Source organism: Hibiscus syriacus, unplaced genomic scaffold, assembly GCF_006381635.1.
Source record: "Hibiscus syriacus cultivar Baekdansim isolate YM2019G1 unplaced genomic scaffold, ASM638163v2 tig00000991_pilon, whole genome shotgun sequence".
NCBI classification, from domain to species: domain Eukaryota; kingdom Viridiplantae; phylum Streptophyta; class Magnoliopsida; order Malvales; family Malvaceae; genus Hibiscus; species Hibiscus syriacus.
In genome coordinates this window covers 1,129,189-1,148,408 of record NW_024061840.1, presented here as the reverse complement: position 1 = coordinate 1,148,408, position 19,220 = coordinate 1,129,189, and the positions used below count along the sequence as shown (strand labels likewise).

The following is a 19,220-nucleotide window of genomic DNA, read 5'->3' as shown; positions in this document are numbered from 1 at the left end:
TAGGCAATGGAGGGAAGAAGTTCTAAAAGCTCATAAATCTACCAACCACCATAATTAAGAGTAGAACCATCTTTTTTATTTTATCACTGCTCTTGATTAAGACTTATCTATTCTTTACATTGCTAGGCCTTTTCTCTATTTTATTTTATATTTCTTTTACATTTTATTAGATTTATTTATATATAATTATATATCAATAATGTTCTTTTCTAGCTATAAATGATATTTAATTTATCATCATGGTACATGTGATGATAAATTAAAATTATTTATAAAGAAAAAATTCACGATCAATATGCTATTATTATATTTTGCAATCACATAATCATATATATATATATATATGTGTGTGTGTGTGTTTTTAATTATTATATTACTTATTTTCAAATATTTTGTCTTAAAAACTTAACAAGTGGCCTTCCATTTACTTCTTACTACCATATCATCAGTCAATTGATAATCATTTCTTTAATATTATTTTTTAATTAATAACAATGATTTAACTTTATTAAATAACAAAAATACATATTATTAAAAAAAAATTATAAATTGATATATATTACCATATTAACCGATCGTTTTTTCGAAAGTATTGATAGATCAATAAGATAATTAAATAAGTGTCTATTGAAGAAATAACATCGAATTCAATTTTGAAAAATTGTTTTAAATAACAAAATAAAAGACTACGAGAACAAAAAGTTATATAATTTTCTGTTAGAAATACTTATTTAACATAATTAGAAAATTTTTTTGTGGAACAAATTAAATTTGAATACACAAAAAATAGACTGATAGATTAAAAAGGAAAAAAGAAGCAATAGAAACAATAAAGGTTATGATAAATTATGGATGAAAATTATTTCACCAAAGATATATGACATTAATAATTTAGATAACTAAAGAAAAAATTTAAAAAAAAAGAAAGAAAATTTATTTCAACTATAAAAGATATTGTTGTTCTCTTTATAAGATTCATGTTCAAAATGTAATCTCAACATTGTTAATAATTAATTTTTTTAATAAATATTAATGTTTAGATAACTAAAGAAAAAATTTAAAAAAAAGAAAGAAAATTTATTTCAACTATAAAAGATATTGTTGTTCTCTTTATAAGATTCATGTTCAAATGTAATCTATCTCAACATTGTTAATAATTAATTTTTTTAATAAATATTAATGTTGTAATCACACTTAACTATTAAAAAATATAGAATACTTCTTTGATATTATTTAATATTTATTATACTCTTTATTATACAATATTTTAAAATATTTATACATACACGCAGTATAATGTAGTATAGATGCTGATGACGTATCTTTAGATATATGTACCCCACGATTGTGAGGTAATGTCTTTGTAGGACGGCCCACTTTCTATAGAAGAATTAATAAATAAATAAATCACGAGTATATTAACTCTGTTGTCTCTTAGTTTAGGTACCATGAAAGTTCTATGAACATAACAAAAATCTTAAGCGGAGCTTGTAATAGCAATATATATATATATATATATATATATATTTCTTATTAATTATATTAAAATGGTATACATATATAATATTAAGGTACAGAATTTTCCGTTTGCGTTTCTAACCTTGAGGACTGTGATCTCGTGTTGTTATCTAATCCTATTAAAAAATAAAAAATTTCAATAATTCTTATGATATTCTTTAAAGTTAATAAACCAATATAATAAAATTTTTAATTAAAGGATAGTTTTATATTAAAATGGAGCATATAGTTTTATATTAAAATGGAGCATAGGGTTGGTTTTTGACGTGAACAGCTAGTGGTCTCCCGTCATGGTGAGCGTTTGATCAAGGGTTGAGTTATTTGGATGGACAAGTATTATTTTATAATTTTAGTTTTATTTAAAATAAAATTTGAACTGAGTTGATAAAATTACAAACGAATCAATTTAAATTGAGTTTTTTTCGAGTTAAGTATAAAAGATCAGCCCTAATATGGTGGGTGAAGTAAGCCATGCTCATAATGTATATATGCAAAAGATTCACAAGTCAAATGCGAAACCCAAATAAGAGAAAAGGATGTTCATTTGACGTGAAGAAGCATTGGTCTGCAACCATGGTGGTCGCTGCAGTAACTCATGGTCATCATGTACATGCAAAAGACGGCTGATCCGAATCCAAATTCACTTAATGGTGCTGTTGTCTCAGACCAGCTCCATTAAAAATTTTGGTTAATGCTTAGGTGTGTGCCTACTTCATCCCCCTATACCCCAATAATATGCTGAAATTGACATAATAATCATTCAACCAAATTGGCTTATTGCTTTATTTTATCTCACTTCAATGCGCCCCTAACAGGGAAACATCAGCATGACAACCCTTTTGTCTCTCTTACTTGTCTTTGTAATTACCCCTCCCCCACAACCCACCAATCTTTCCATCTATTTATACCCCCTTTTTTCTCCAATCAAAACAAGACATTCTAGTTTTCCAACCAAGGTGCGTTTGTCTTTTTTCATGTCTCCGGCAGGGTCTACCAGGTGGTGTCCGACACCGGAGCAAGTTATGATATTGGAAGAGATGTATAGGAGTGGGATTAAAACCCCGAATGCATCTCAAATCCAACACATCACTGCACCTCTCTTTCTATGGCAAGGTTGAAGGCAAAAATGTGTTTTATTGGTTCCAAAACCATAAGGCTAGGGAGAGGCAGAAGCTTAGAAGGAAACTTAGCAAGCAACTTCAATTACAACAACAACTTTATCATCACTACTACTTTGATTCTCTGCATTCTCCTTCTTTTCATCATCTTCCTTGCTATAACTCACCCCATCCTTTTCCCCAGGTAAAGGAATTATATATAAAAAATATTATTTATTATTCCACTGTCGTTTTCATTTATTTCCCTTCCATTGTTAGTTAGACTATCAAACAAGAATACCCTTTTCTCAACTTCACCTTTCCTAGCCTGTGAAACCCTTTCGAAACAGTTAAAATTCTCCAATGGAGAGTCTTGTTATCTTACTGTTTTCATATCCATTTTCTTTCAATATTTCTCATGTATGCATGTATAGAATGAAAAATGATGATATGTAGGGATTTCTTATACATGCATATATACCATCCACATGATGTCTGACACGATTGCTTAAATATGTGTGTGTACGCATGCATGTGTTTTCTGTTGTTTTAATTTATTGTTTTTACCAACGGTAGCAGGTAGGGGTTCATGAGGATACAGCGAAAGCGAAAAGCAGCAGGTGATGAACTACACGTGGAAGTTGGATGTACCTAAAAGAGCAGACATTGATAAGTCTATGATGAAAATGTACGGTGGTGATTGGTTGATGATGACTGATTTGGGTCCCAATTTGTCATCAATATCGCCAAGCTACCTCATCACCACCCCAGACCTCCCCTTAAAACCCTCCAACTTTTTCCAGTCACAGCTTCCAGTCTCAAGGAAGAGTGCAACAACAGCTAAAGTAGTCTTCACTCTCCCTTAAATCCCACCCAAAAAAAAACACCTCGTTTCTCCCTGTCTGATGCCTAGGTTGTAACTTGTACTTACTACGTTTTCTTGTCCTTTTTTGGGGATAAAATATGGATGTAATTTGGCCTTGTTTTTCTTTCTGGTTTTCTTGGCTTTCTGCGTGTGTTTGTTGTACTACTTACTACTGTTAATTTTACTGTATCAGAATTCTAGAATATGATTTGAATTTGGGCAATGCTAATTTCTCCAAATTTTATAAGCTTGTCTCTTGTCTATCTTAAAGCTGTCATATGCAAACACAATGTCAGAATTCGATGGACATCTAGTCACATAGAAATCAGCTTTTGTTTTTCAATTTTTTACTGAATTGGTTCCTTGAGACAAGTCAACCCAATATTCATTAAAACAAATCACATGATTTTCTTATGGAAATCCACCCCCTTAATTTTAAAATATTACACTCAAAACCTACATTATTTGATGGAACAAAAGAGACTATATATAAGCAGACCACTAGGCTTTTTTGTTATTGTAAGTGAAGAACTGGTAAAAACTACTTGACATAAAAGCATGAATGTATAGTTTTATAAAAAGTCTAGATCTTGTTTAAAAGAAGAAACGGAGCTTTGAATGGTGTTTCAAAAGGAATCTCATACTAAAAAATGTTTGAACTGAGACCCCTTCTCTAAAACTGCACCAAATGATTCAAGGAATGAAATAAAGAGAAAATTTATTAAGGTGGGAGAAGCTAATACATATAGTTGTATTCAAATATTTTTTATAATTCAAGTTCGATAGTGAATTATATTCAACATCTTAAACTAATTAGTATTATTTTCCCCTTTTTGAGTTCATAATATTTACTGCACTATTAATGCATAATTTCAAATATATTTTTAATGAGTCAAACTTAATTTAGTTTTTGTAATTTTAATAATATGGGTTAGATAAATATTGTTAAAGAAAATTTTCATTAGCAAGGTAAATAGTTTTTGCACTCTTAAAATGGTGGAACTTATGTTCAAACCTTGTAAATTATATTATTTGGGGAGACAAATATAAACCTGGAACATAACCATAAAAAACATAAAAAATATATTTTTCGTTTATATTGACATAATATAATGTATTTGTACTCAACAATCATAGCAACCTTTGTGTTTTCCCATATTTATACACTAAAAATAGGGAACCCGACAACTGTAAACTATCTGTGATTGTGATTACCCTAAACATACGCACATTATTCAATTATATCACAAACTTATAGTAAAAGAATTATTATATTTCTTAGGATTACGGATTCGAGCATCATAAATATCATAGTATAAGTATTTAATATCTAATGATTGAGAATTATCTTTAAATATATACTATCTTATTAGGGATGGATATGGGTCGTGTCGGGTCAGATTTTCAGTCCACCCGACCCGACCTGAAAATTATAAGTCACCATCCGACCTGAACTTGACCCGAAAAATATATACCTTCCACTCGACCTGTTTTTTGAGATGAAATCCAAACCTGACCCGACTATACCTGAAATAATATTTATTAAAAATATTTTTATTCAACAAAAATAGAGATTTAATTTAGAAAATAATATAGAGGGGTATTGTTACAATTCTCCGAATATAAGGTAAAACTCAATTTTTTTGGGGCCGAGTCAGGTTGGGTATTCTTCACTTAAACCCAAACCCGACCCGCTCCACTCGAACCCAATATTTTTTAAAAAAACTAACCCGATCAGGTCAGTTCGGGTCGAAACCCATCGAATTCAGGTTCCATATACATCCCTACATTATCCTTATAAATTAATAAAAAAAATATGGTACACATACAATTTATTTGTGTAAAATATTTTTAAGGCTATAAAATTGATATAATATTTAACAATTAATAGGAAGTGTACATAATAGAAAAAACAAAACAAAAACTTGAGACAAGCATAGTAATAACAAGAAGATGCATAAAATTAATAACATTTCAACTTTAGGGACAAAAGATGTAAGTCCAGCCGATATAATTTAATTACAACGTAAAAGAAAGCAAGCAACATAATAAAAAGCACACAATAATAGTTATACGTGCAATGAACATTGCATTGAAATCTTAGCCCAAACTACTGCTTTTCAAAAACTTTAGGCTGCTCCATGCCCACTTGACTAACTTTTTTTTAGCCTCAAATTTTTGTACAAGCAATATTTTGGCAAAGAAAATAAATTTACAAAGCATTGAAATCTAAATTTAATATTTCATTTTTATTATTTATAGAATTTTATTGAACTATAATATTTAATTTAAATTTGAGCGGTAGATTTAACCAACTCCTACAACAAAATTGAAGGAGAAATAATGAGATATAATGAAATGGTAGGGCATATGTGTATATGCAGCAGCCCTAAGGTAAAAAGTAAGTTCACTGCTGACATATGAATCTTTGCTCTCGTAAGCCCATGTCTGAATCTTTGCACAAACTTTGTCCCACATGAACCTCACTTAAATTCTTATTTGTTTCTGTTATAAATATTTAGGGTAATTACATAAATCATCATTAAAAATTTTCTCACTCCTATTTTGGTTGTCAAACTTTAAAATAAATCGAGTTTATCACTAAACTTTTAAATTAGTCATATCTTGGTGATTCAATCGTTATCACTCTATCTTTGTGCTAATTTGTCTTATTTATTTATTTATTATTTATTTATTTTCACGTGGACATCAACTCAAATTTGATCACCGCTTTATGCGACTGACTATCACACGCTGTTGCCGTTGGCAACCGTTAAACCCATATTATCCCTTGTTCCGAACGACCTCTATTTCAAAATGAATCGTCAGTCTATTAATATTTTCATCAATACAAGAAAAACACCACTTTCGTTCATATCCTTCATCATACTACTACCGTCACCATCACTAAATTATACCGTTTCTCTAACCACATAATTGTTCGCCCTTACCACCATTCAATTCAAACCTTTCCCAAACCATTGATGCCACTACAATCATTCGCTCAACCCATCACCATGAACTAACTACCTTTAATCTGAACCAAACCATAACCCCAACCCTAATTTCCCACAAAACACATTGAACCTTCCATTCACCATCACTGAGCCATCTTCATCAACCAACAATCACCATCATCTCACGATATGACTTCACCCGAAACACCCAATACCTTTACTTGAGACCCTCATAACCTTTATCGAATTGAAACTCAATTCACAAAAAAAATAGAAAAGAAAAAAAATTAAACAAAGGGGAAAAGATGAGAGTAATAAAGAGAGATGTGAATATTCTTTAGCTCATCAGAGTATTAGTTGGGATTGAGATGAAGCTCAATGAACAACCGAATGATTTGTCAAGAGGGGTTATTGAATTTTGAGTTTAGGGAGTAAGGAGTATAAATAGATAGGAAAATTTGCACAAGTATTTATAGTGGTTCGACTTCTCAACCAAGTCTACATCCACTACCTTAGCTCATCACTAAGGATTTTCTAATAAATTCACTAATTTGTTCTTTCTTTTCCAGGATAAAGAGATAACCTTTACAACTCCCTAGCTTTCAAAGGCTAAGCTAGAACCAATCCCTTTTCAAAAGGATAAATGTAAACAAGAAAAACCTCTCAAAAGAAGGGGTTTACAAAATTTAAGCTCACAAAAACACTAATATTTACAAAGAAAAGAAAATAAGAATGAAAAACTTTTCTCTTGTGTTTGATTGCTTGGATAGGTGTTACAACCTTCTTCAAGTGTCCTTAACTGTTTTTATAGGTTGAAATGGGTTGTGGTTGTCTCTAGCCATTAGGGATGTTTTGGAGCCGTTTGGGTATTAATTTTATGCAAAATAAAACTGCCCAGGAGAGAGTATCAGTACTCCTTTAATGAGTATCGGTACTACCTTTATAATTTTTAAATAACTAGTCGTTAAAAACGTTTGGCTTGACCAGTATCGATAATGCTTCATGGTTTCGATACCACTTGTAAAGTAGCATCGATACCCCATGAGTACCGGTACCTCTTTTGCATTCTGGAATTTCAACAGTTTGGAAAACAATAGGTAGTATCGGTACTACCTAGAAGTATCAATACTTCTCTTACGTTGGTATCGGTACCACATGAACAATATCGATCGATAGTATACGATATTGTAAGAACAGTATCGGTACTACGTACCCTGAAAACTATTTTGTGCTCAATTCTAGTTTAATGGACTTTGAATTATTTTTGAAAACTTTGAGCAAATTCAATCAAGTACAAAAATATTTTTTCATAATTTGTTATATCAAAATATTATAAAACATAGTTCAACAGTCTTGAAGCTTAGGGCCTTGAACATGAATTCGAGTGATGAAGAATCAAAGGATCATGGAGAAGAACATAGTTTAGGTAGAGACCCGTTGGATAATCAATAGTGACAAATATAGTATTTATATTTGATTTTCGGGTGGACTATCGTTGGATCTTCAACTATCAGTAGAGAGTTTCCTTTGGGATATGGAGCAACTGTTGAATATTTAATTTAAACAATTATTATGAATAATTGTACCTTTTCATTAATGTATTAGGATGAATGTATGTAACTATTTATAATGAATGAACATGAATATTCATGATGAATGATGATGTATTGTACACACCCTGAAATCCTAGTATAGGAGAATTAAGCTAAATTTCCTAGGATATAAAAACCAAATTGAATTGAGATTTAAATTAATTGAATAGATAAGGATCCAATCGAATTGCCTAAGATAAAAACCAGGTTGAATTAAAATTTAAATTAATTGAATTAGATAAGGACTCAATTGAATTGCCTAAGATAAAAACCAAGTTGAATTAAACTAATTGAATTAGATAATGACTTAATAGAAGGATTGGGAGAATGATGATCGATTTGGAATGATTTAATTGGAATAAATAATAAATACCAAGATTGCATGCTAAATTCATTGATTCCTAATCTACCCATGAAAAAACTTACTAATTAAGCACTAAGTGAGGCTAAAGTAGACATTTTAATTCCATTATTAAGGAAAGGAAATGAATCATCTTCTCCATTACTCTTGACAGCCGAATGTGAGAGAAAAAAAGAGAGCAAATTTAGAGAGATTGTAAGGAGGGGAATCGGCCATGCAAGCTTGACTTCAATCTTGAATTAACTAAGAAAAATCATCTAGCATATCAAAAATAAGAGTTTTCTCTCTCTTCCTATTTTAATTTACAAAGGAATTAATTGAATCAATTCTTGATAATTTCTTAATTTTAATTATTGAATTGATTCATATTGTTAGTTTGCATGATACTAGAAGTTATAGTAATCATGTTAAATTAAGTTTAAATGATAGGAATTTTGTTAAATTGGGCAAACTATGGGTTATCCATTGAGAGTGATAACCGAAAGAGTTGTTAATGCACGTGACCAAATTGAGGAATTAGAAAACATGTGTACCGAATTGGAAAAATGGGTGTAGGACAAAGTTGCTGGAAATTGAATTTTTTGGAGATTCGAAGCATTAAACAAGAGGAAATACTGAAAAAAAATTCAAGGACTGTTTGAACATTAAGGAAATTCGAGATCCAATGGACAGAATTAAAGATTTGTAATGCTAGATAAAATATGGTAGAGGACTGAAAAAATGTAAAATAAATTGTAAGACTTAAATTATAGAGGAATTGGTAGTTTGTAAATGGTACATTAGCCAAAATAGGTAAAATTGGATTGTTCTGGAAAATCTGTTAATTGGAGGACTTAATTGGAATATTAAAGGCTAAGGCTGATATGAAAATACAGACACAGGATGAAAATAACAATGGTAAGAAGATTTAAAACAAATTTATAAGAATTCTACGCGATTAGCTCACCAAGTGCATCAAATTGCAAGAGTGACATATTGGTCATTGTAAAATTGTCTAACTTCAAATGAAAAACTTTAATTGTATATAGAAATTAAAATAAAATCCATACATGGTTGAAATATAATTGAATTAGATTTCTAAGGGTATAAAAAATTAAAAATACGATGAGTAGATTAAAAGTTATGATCATATTACTGCAAGGTGTACAATATGCCAAGATAGAAACTGTTTAGTGTCAACTAGCTAACTGAGCTGGAAATTCTATTGTATTGATTCTAATAACCTCCCTATGTTGTGTATAAATTGCTAGACCACGAAATTGAGGAAGTTCCTGAAGGAACTAAGGGAGGACCACCAAAGATAAGCAAAAAATGGATAGTAATTCAAGGCTAACTTGGAGTTTTGTGAGTGTAACTATTAGGGTTGGGAATTAGGTTCAAACCACCCTTTATTTATATTTCCATGTTTAAATGCTTATTAAATTAGTATGTTAATAATGAAATTAGTATGTTAATAATGAAATTAAGTCTTAAAATTAAGGGAAAGAAAGATAATTAAAGGCTATAAGTTATTGAGTGCCATATAATTAATTGATAAATTGGTTATTGCATGCTACCATGATTGAATCCAATTGGATGATGAATTATTATATGATGACTTGATGAATTGAATCGAATGATGATCTATTGCATGATACCATGATCGAATTAAATTGAAGGATAAACTATTATATGCTACTGATTGAATTGAATCAAATGAATTATTGCATGCTACCATGATTGAAACAAATTGAATGATGAACTATATTGATGCCTTGATTGATTTGAATTGAATGATGATCTATTGCATGTTACCATGATTGAATCAAATTGAAGGATAACTATATATGATACCTTGATTGAATTGAATCAAATGTCTAATTATTGCATGCTACCATGATTGGATCAAATTGAATGATGAACTATTATATTATGCCTTGATTGAATGAATCAAATGATGATTGAATGCTACCATGATCGAATCAAATTGAAGGATAAACTATTATATGCTAACTTATGAATTAAATCGAATGTTGAATTATTGCATGCTACCATGATCGAATCAAATTGAAGGATAAACTATTATATGCTACCTTGATTGAATTGAATCGAATGTTGAATTATGCATGTTACCATTGAATCAATTTGAATGATTATCTATGCATGCTACCATGATCGAATCAAATTAAATGATGAATATTATATTATCTTGATTGAATTGAATCGATGATGATCTATTGCATGTTACCATGATGAATCAAGTTGAATTATGATGTACTGCATGTTACCATGATTGAATCAAGTTGAATGATGATCTACTGCATGTACCATGATCGAGTCTAGGACTAAATTGAGTCTCATGCATCATATAAGATTTCATTGAGTCACCTAGGAGTTGTATTCAAGCATACTTGTATTCTTGCCTAACCTAAAAATTTCCCTTCTTATTCTATCATTGAATGTCAGAAATAAGAATGAATTAGGATAGTGAAATTCCGAGGGGTACTCAAATGAAGGATACAATGTAGGGATGGATCGGAATCCTACACAACAAGCTCAGAAATGAGCCTAAGTTCCTGATCAACAAGGAAATCTTGCAATAAATTCAATCCAAAAGAATTTCACCTTAGCATGAAGGAGATGTTTGATCAAGTTATAGTCAACCTGAGACGTGATCAACCTGTTACTTTTCCTGTTGTACCTAACAAGGCTCCTATCGACAAGCTGGCCCAACACCAGGAATTTACTTTTACTGGTTCTAATGAAGATAAATCCGAATAGGCTGAGTATTGGCTTAAGAACCAAGGCTCTATCGACAAGCTGGCCCAACACCAGGAATTTACTTTTACTGGTTCTAATGAAGATAAATCCGAATAGCTGAGTATTGGCTTAAGAACACCACTCGAATTCTGACTAAGAAATTGCAATGCTTGGATGAGCATAAACTCAAGTGTGTTGTGGCCTTGTTGGCAGACGAAGCACTGAGTTGGTGGGAAACTACTATTCTGACTGCTTCTGCTAAATTTGTTACTTGGAATTTCTTTGTAAACGAGTTCAAGAAGAAGTATATTAGTGAGCAGTATCTGGCTGAACGCAAGGAGCGTTTCTTGTACCACTGATAACTGTCGTTTTGCTATCAAAATAATTATGACTTCTTAATAAGTAAAAGTAAGAGTAGAATAGAGAAACAAGGTCGATCCACAAGACTATGGTGTTTCTAATTAGTGGACTTTTTGATTTAGATGAAGATATAATTTCAAATAAAGATAAAAGAAAAATAAAATAATAATAAATAATTAAAAATAAATCGTTTAAAATGGGAGATAAGGATAAAATAATAAAATAAATAATAATAATTATAAGATAAGGATAAAAAAAAATGGAGGAGTTTTTAAATTGTTTAAAGAAATAAATGATATAAATATTAAATAAAAATAAATAATAAAATAAATTGAGATAAAGAAAACTTATTGTAAAAAACAACCACATGCTTCAGCATTATTTCAAATTCCTCGGATCATCAAAATATATCTTTACTTCAAGATTCACGTTGGCTACTTGTCTACAAGGACAAATCATTCTGAATATGCTTTATATACCGAATCCAAGTGGAATCTTTAGTTTCGGTTTGTGAGTTAATCTAAGCAACAAAAATGTTTTAGATCTTAAAACATGAAGTTTGAAAAGCTGACGACTCAGATTATGCTGTTTCAACAATAACTTATTCCGATCTCAGTTTCCTCTTAGCAACAATTTTGTTAAGCGTGTTCACAGAAAGTAGAATGTGCTTCAATAAGTCGATCATTCCTCCCACATTAAACATAACAACATACATACCAACGCCAACTTTTGGTTTTGAAATCGTTTTGATTTGAAAATAGCCCATAAAACTGAGAGAGATATCCGAAGCGATTTAAGTGCCTTACAATTCTCAAGTTTGGAATTGAGCCATCGCTTTAGCCTTCGGCTTAAAAGAAAATTAGTTAAGCATGACCAAAGTCATACTTAGCATTTGAAAAACTTAAAATAAAGTAAAATAATGAAAACTTGAACTAATTAAATACTTAAAACTATTTAAACTAAAATAACTAAAACAAAGATAAGATAAAATTTAAAATAACACCCTAAAACATGAGTTTAATTCAATCCGAATTACAGAGACATGCGACTGATCCATTAATTCTTCTAGAAGCATTGACTGGACCTTATAGAAGGTACTGATGTCATCGCATCGTAGATGTTTCATGTCCAAAGTCATGCCCACTAATCCAGCTTTGATTCCAAAATAAAAAAATGCAGAATTATGTCCTTTTAGTGCAATTTCCAGAATCTAGCGTCATGCACAGAAAATGAATCGAACAAACAAATAAGCCAAAAACCAATGATTACAGAACATTTTAAAAGCAAATACTAAAATAAATCACTTATCAATTCCCCCTCACTTATTCAATGCTTGTCCTCAAGCATTCATCAAATAATACATCAAAATCATAAGTTACCATCTCCAATCCCATGTTATTCTTCAAACTTCCAATCGAACTAAGTCCATAACAATTGTTGAATTCAATGTACAATCAAGCTAAGATACAACTAAGAAAATTTAAATCAGCAATATATCCGATTAATTGCCAACTCTAATGAAACATGACTCAATACCTCACAAAGATTCACATATATCCGCTTAAAGTGTTTGGGGTAAATGAAATCGCTCAAACCGAACTAAACAAAATATTACCATAGGCTTGGAATCCAATTAATTCTCCACTACTAAAAGTGAACATAATGAATAATCAGGGGTCTTTAAACAAGGTGTAACGGGGCTTAGGTTAGGGTAGGAAAAGGCCATGATGATCGGTTAAGTACCAAGACAAGAGATTAATACAATTAGGAATAATCCATGAACTAACTGAAGCACAATAAAACAAGGAAAAAGAATAAATGAAAGGCATTTAAAATGATCGATTTTCCTCTTCTTCTTCTTTTATCTGTTCGAAACAGTGAACATTTTTTTTCTTTTTTTCATGTTGTTCAAAATAGTGAATTTTTTTTCGACTTCTTTATTTTTTCATGGAATAAAGTGATACAATATCTCAAGTCTCGGTAATGGTGTGAAAAGAGAGGAAAATAAAAGAAAGGCTTCAAGTTTATTTATGAGGTGTAAAAAAAAGAATTGGAAATAGACTCAAATGTGGTTCACTATTGAATATGTAAATGGGAGGCTTTTTGGGAAAAGTGGGTTTATCTTAGATGCCCCTATCATATTAAAACATTACGTTCAACATGTAGTCTCGATATGCGTTGTGTTACAAGTTCTAGAATATCCTATTTAGTTGACACACTCAAGTCAAACATTGAGCAAGAAAGAAAATGTATGCCCGTTAGGCTTAAATCTCACAAGAAAAGTTTATATGCACTGAGTCAAGTTCATCTCTATCAATAAAAGCATGAAATATCAATACTCAACAAAAAAAGTTCACCAGCTATACCAATCACCATCATGTAAATTAAATTCGATCAAAATATGGTCACAACCCAAAAGGAAGCAAGAGTATAAAATTAAGTTCAAGAATAGCAACCAATGATCCCAACACATCAATATCAAAATATCTCAATTTCAATCAATCAAACAAGTTAAGGAAAATTTTGACATGCTATCCTTCCCCCTCACTTAATCCATTTTGTACCAAAACGTATATCAAATTTAAAAACAAAAAGAGGGAAAATGAATACTCCCCAATCTAGTGGTGACTGCGGCCACGACCATGTCAAGACGAGCCCAAGCGAAGGTAAGAAAGAACCACGGAAAGGTTGGCCTCAATAGCGTTAAGGCGATCAGATATGCCTTGCATCTCCTCTTGCATATCTGGTTGTGTGCTGGCTTCCGGAGGTGGTTTAGTCCACCTCTTGTACACACACCCATTATGAGGTGTAATGGTTCCGGGATATACAATGTGGGGGATAGTGTGAGTGCCTGCGATAAGTCCCATTGAGTCTAAACACCTAGCATCAAGTGGATCCATAGAAAAAACATGAGTAAAATTCACAGTCTCAAAGGTCAATGGAAACAAACAAGATGCTAAATGTGTAATATAAGGTCCAATGATTAAGGGTCTATGGTTCGTACAACTCGCGTGAAGGCTCGAGTAAACAAATATCCTAAATTTACCTTCGTTGCGGTTTGCATACACCATAAGAAAATAATTCAACCTTACTTAAACAAGATGTAGTATCATTACGACCGGAAGTTGTAAGAAAAGTAACCGTGTATGTAACAAAGAGCCGGGTCGTGAATATACCACGCCTTTATAATACGTGCATCGAATTGAATGCCTGCCAATCTTGTAAGTGCTTCATAAGCCATATCAGTATCGAAGTCATACGAAATCTCACATAAAGATGTCAGATAACCATCATTCGTGACATCAGTCACGAACACCATAATGAAGTTAAAATCTTTTAACAACATCCTAAAATATTATCCTAGCACCCGAAAAACAATAACATCAGGTGTATTCATAGAAATGGCACGACGCTGCAGAAAAATAAAAGCGGTAAAGAACTCAAAGACTAACTCGTAATAAGTATCACATATAATATTTGAATAGAGAGTCCAACCAATAGCATCAAAATAATGCATCATAGTATCACGTAAATGTGAAATGTCAAGTGTGCGAGATGAAATATACTTACAAACTTGAAACCTACAGTGACGAATACTATATAACTCATTGCGTCGTCACCATCAAAATTGAGGTAACCTTGCAGCACTCCTTAGGTGGTACAGAATAGGTTCGGTCTCTTCGATTCCCTTCATCGAAAGGATCAAACATTTCTTTTAGTGGCCCTTTGGTTTCATCTGAGCATACATTAAACGACGAATGTTGGGGTTACCTGGGTAAGTGGTGAGAAGAGGAAGGCTCAGGTCCATTTGAGGATATGAGGATCGGTTGTGGCGGTACACCACCCAGGAAATTGAATTCATTCCTAAAATCTTTGGAATAGCCAAAAAACAAGATGCTACATTAGTAACGGTTCAATATCGACATGTTCAGAATTTACCTCGGGTTGTTAATATACTGCAAACGGCGGAGACACGACATCCAACATGGAACGTAAAGTGGAACCCAACGGCATAGAGTAGAACGTCGGGGTCATCGATGATGAAGGCTTGGTCGGTCGTGTATGGATCTGTCTGGCAGCGTGATGGTAGAAAGATGTGGAATAACCGTAGAATGAAGGAGCTTTGACGATTTCATACTTGGGTGCTGGAACTCTCGGTGGAGAGCCTTGCGGTTGGCATCCACCATTTCGAGGATGAGTTGAAGTGGGAATTGAGCCGGAATCGCTTGGAACGTCGATGATAGTTGGTGCCGCGTGGCGACGATGTCCTTCAAGGTTGAGCAGTGGTGGAACACCTTGATTTTATTAGTTTCGTGTTCTCACCATATTGCAAAGAAGTCACAGTTGGGTTAAAGAAATGGGAGGGCGGACGATCTACGTGAATTGGTGAACGGCGGTGTAGTCAATGGTGTGGGCTTGGAAGCCGATTGGTGAGAAGAAGAAAAGAATATGGATGTTGGTTTATCATGCGGTTGGGGGAGCTAGGAAAAATAAAAGAGAGGAGATGGTTTTTTATTTAATGGGGAGGCTAGGTCACATGTAAAATGAAAAAGGGAGAGTTTGACAATGTGTCAAACTAAAAAGGTAGAATGAAAAGATATGGGTGTGGTAGGATTGGTTAAAAATTGTATAAAGGTGTAGATATTGATAGATAAGGTGGGGCCCATTGAATATTTTGAAACAAAAATTAACTCCCCAGAATTTGGAATTTTCGACAGAAGAGGGGACAAAAAATTTGACTTGGGGAATGCTAACGTGTGCCACATGGGATTGGGCTATGCTAATGTGCACCTATTTCTTGTTTCTTTACATGAGACAAAGCTCCTTCATATAAATTCGATCGGAATTCGAACCTGTTCAGAGAAAATAAAATAAAACTAAGCATGTGATAAAATAAAAATAAATAGAATAAAATAAAGTTTGCTAAAATTAAAACGAAAATAAAACAAAATGGGTTGCCTCCCATCAAGCGCCTTTGTTTAACGTCGTTAGCTCGACGACCTAATTTTTCAGACTGCAGGTTTGTCTAAATTAATTTCTTCTATTAGACCAACTGGAGCATTTTCATAATACGACTTCAATCTTTGACTATTAACTTTAAATCGAACTCCTGAAATATTTTCAACTTCAACAACACTGTAAGGAAATACTTGAGTCACTGTAAATGGTCCGAGTCATTTTGATTTGAGTTCCATGCAAAAAGTTTAAATTTAGAGTTAAATAACATAACCTTTTGACCGACAGTAAATGTTTTACAAGAAATTCAATTATTATGAAATTCTTTTATTTTTTCTTTAAAAATCCGAGCACTGTCATAGGCATTTTGGTTTTGATTTCCTCAAGTTCTTGAATATGTAATTTCTGAGCTTCACCAACTGCATCCATATCCATGTTATATTGTTTAATAACCCAATAAGCCCGATGTACTAACTCAACTGGTAAATGTCATGGTTTACCGAAAAAAAGCCACGATGGTGACATCCCAATGGGGCCTTTATAAGCGGTTTGATATGCCCAAAGTGCATTAGTTAATTTTAAACTCCAAGTCCGGTTTAACAATTTTTTCAAGAATTGTTTTAATTTCCCTATTTGATACTTCGACCTATCCATTTGTTTATAGATGGTAAGCGATAGCAATTCTTTGAGTTACTCCAAATTTCTTCATTAGCGATTCAATTACTCGGTTTATAAAGTGAGCTCCTCTATCGCTTATTATAGCCCGTGGCGTTCCAAACTTGGAAAAAATAGTATTTTTCAAGAAATTAACTGTAGTTTTAACATCATTATTCTGAGTGACTTAGCTTTCGCCCATTTAGAAACATAATCTACAACTGAAATAATATAAGTATTTCCAAATGACGAAATAAAAGGACCCATATAATCGATTCCTCAAACATAAAAAATTTCATAAACTTGTATAGAATTAAGAGGCATTTCATTCCTACGGCTTAAATTACCTGTACGTTGACATCTTTCACAAGTTTTACAAAATAGATATGAGTCCTGAAAGATGTTAGGCCAAAAGAAATCACATTCAAGAGTTTTATGGGCTGTATGTTTTGCTCCAAAATGACCACCGCAAGAGTAAGAATGACAAAATTGTAAAATTGAATTTATATCATTTTCAGCAATACATCATCGAATTACTTGATTCGAGAAGTGCTTCCATAAATAAGGATCATCCCAAATACAGAATCGAGATTCATGCTTAATTCGATTGATTTCAGCTCTTGGTAAATTTAATGGTAACTTACCTGTGGAGTTATGCTTTGCGCCACCATCAATTTTTCTTTAAGAAATTCTTCTTTAAATGGTGGGTCAGATGTGGAAAGAGGAATTCGACTCAAGTGATCCACTACCAAATTTTCGCATCCATTTTTGTCTTTGATTTCCAAGTTAAACTCATGTAAAAGCAGGATCAATCGGATAAGCCTCGGTTTTGCTTTCTTTTTTCTTATCAAATACCTTAAAGCTGCATGATCAGAAAAATAATAATTTTAGTGCCAAGAAAATAAGATCTAAATTTTTCTAAAGCAAAAATTATAGCAAAAAGTTATTTTTCCGTAGTTGAATATTTTTTCTAAGCCGAGTCCATAGTTTGGGATGAATAGGCTATGACATGTGGATCTTTCCCTAGTTTTTGGCCGAGAACGGCTCCAACGGTAGTATCCGATGCGTAACACATAAGTTCAAAGGGGTAATTCCAATCTGGTGGCTAAACAATTGGGGCTGAAATAAGCTTTTCATTTAATGAATCGAAAGACGCCTTGCATTTTGAATTAAAGTCAAAGTCTTGATCCTTTTGAAGAAGATTGCATAAAGGTTGTGTTATATTCGAAAAGTCTTTAATAAACCTGCGGTAATGTTCTGCATGGCCAAGAAAAGAACGAATTTCCCTTACAGTTGTGGGGTAAGGAAGTGAGCATATAATATATGTTTTCGCTTTATCAACTGCAATCCTTTTTGAGTAAACAATATGACCTAAAATTAACCCTTTATCAACCATAAAATGGTATTTTTTATAGTTTAAAACAAGGTTATACTCTAAGCATCTTTTAAGCACATTAGTTAAATTATCAAGATATTCATTAAAAGAATTACCATAAACTGTGAAGTCATCCATAAAGACTTCGATGCCCTTCTCTATATAGTCAGAAACTCAACATGCATCTTTGGAAGGTGACCGGCGCATTACAAAGACCAAAAGGCATTCGTCTATATGTAAATGTACCAAAGGGACGAGTAAAAGTCATTTTTTCTTGATCCTCGGGTGTTACTAGGATTTGGAAAAAAACCTGTAAAACCATCAAGGTAACATTAATGAGTTTTCCAAGATAATATTTCAATCATTTGGTCTATAAAGGGAAGAGGAAAAATAATCTTTTCAAGTAAGAGAGTTCAACTTGTAATCAATACAAACTCGCTATCCATTTTAAACTCTTGTTGGCACTAACTCCCCTTCTTGATTTTCGACCACTGTGACTCCCACTTTCTTAGGAACCACATGAATAAGACTAACCTAATTACTATCTGATATCAGATAGATTACATCAGCATCAAGGAGTTTTTGAATTTCCTTATTTACTACTTCCATCACCGGTGGATTTAATCGATATTGTCCTTCTCGTGATGGCTTTGTTCATTCTTCGATTTTGATCTTGATCATGCAAGTCGATGGACTTAATCTTTTAAAATTGGCAATAGTCCATCCTATGGCTTCTTTGTGCGTAC

General features: G+C 32.3%; 1 pseudogene; it reads left to right on the top strand.

Moving 5' to 3' along the window:
* Window positions 1-2,492: 2,492 nt before the first annotated feature.
* Window positions 2,493-3,459, top strand: LOC120119035 (annotated as a pseudogene).
* Window positions 3,460-19,220: the final 15,761 nt, after the last annotated feature.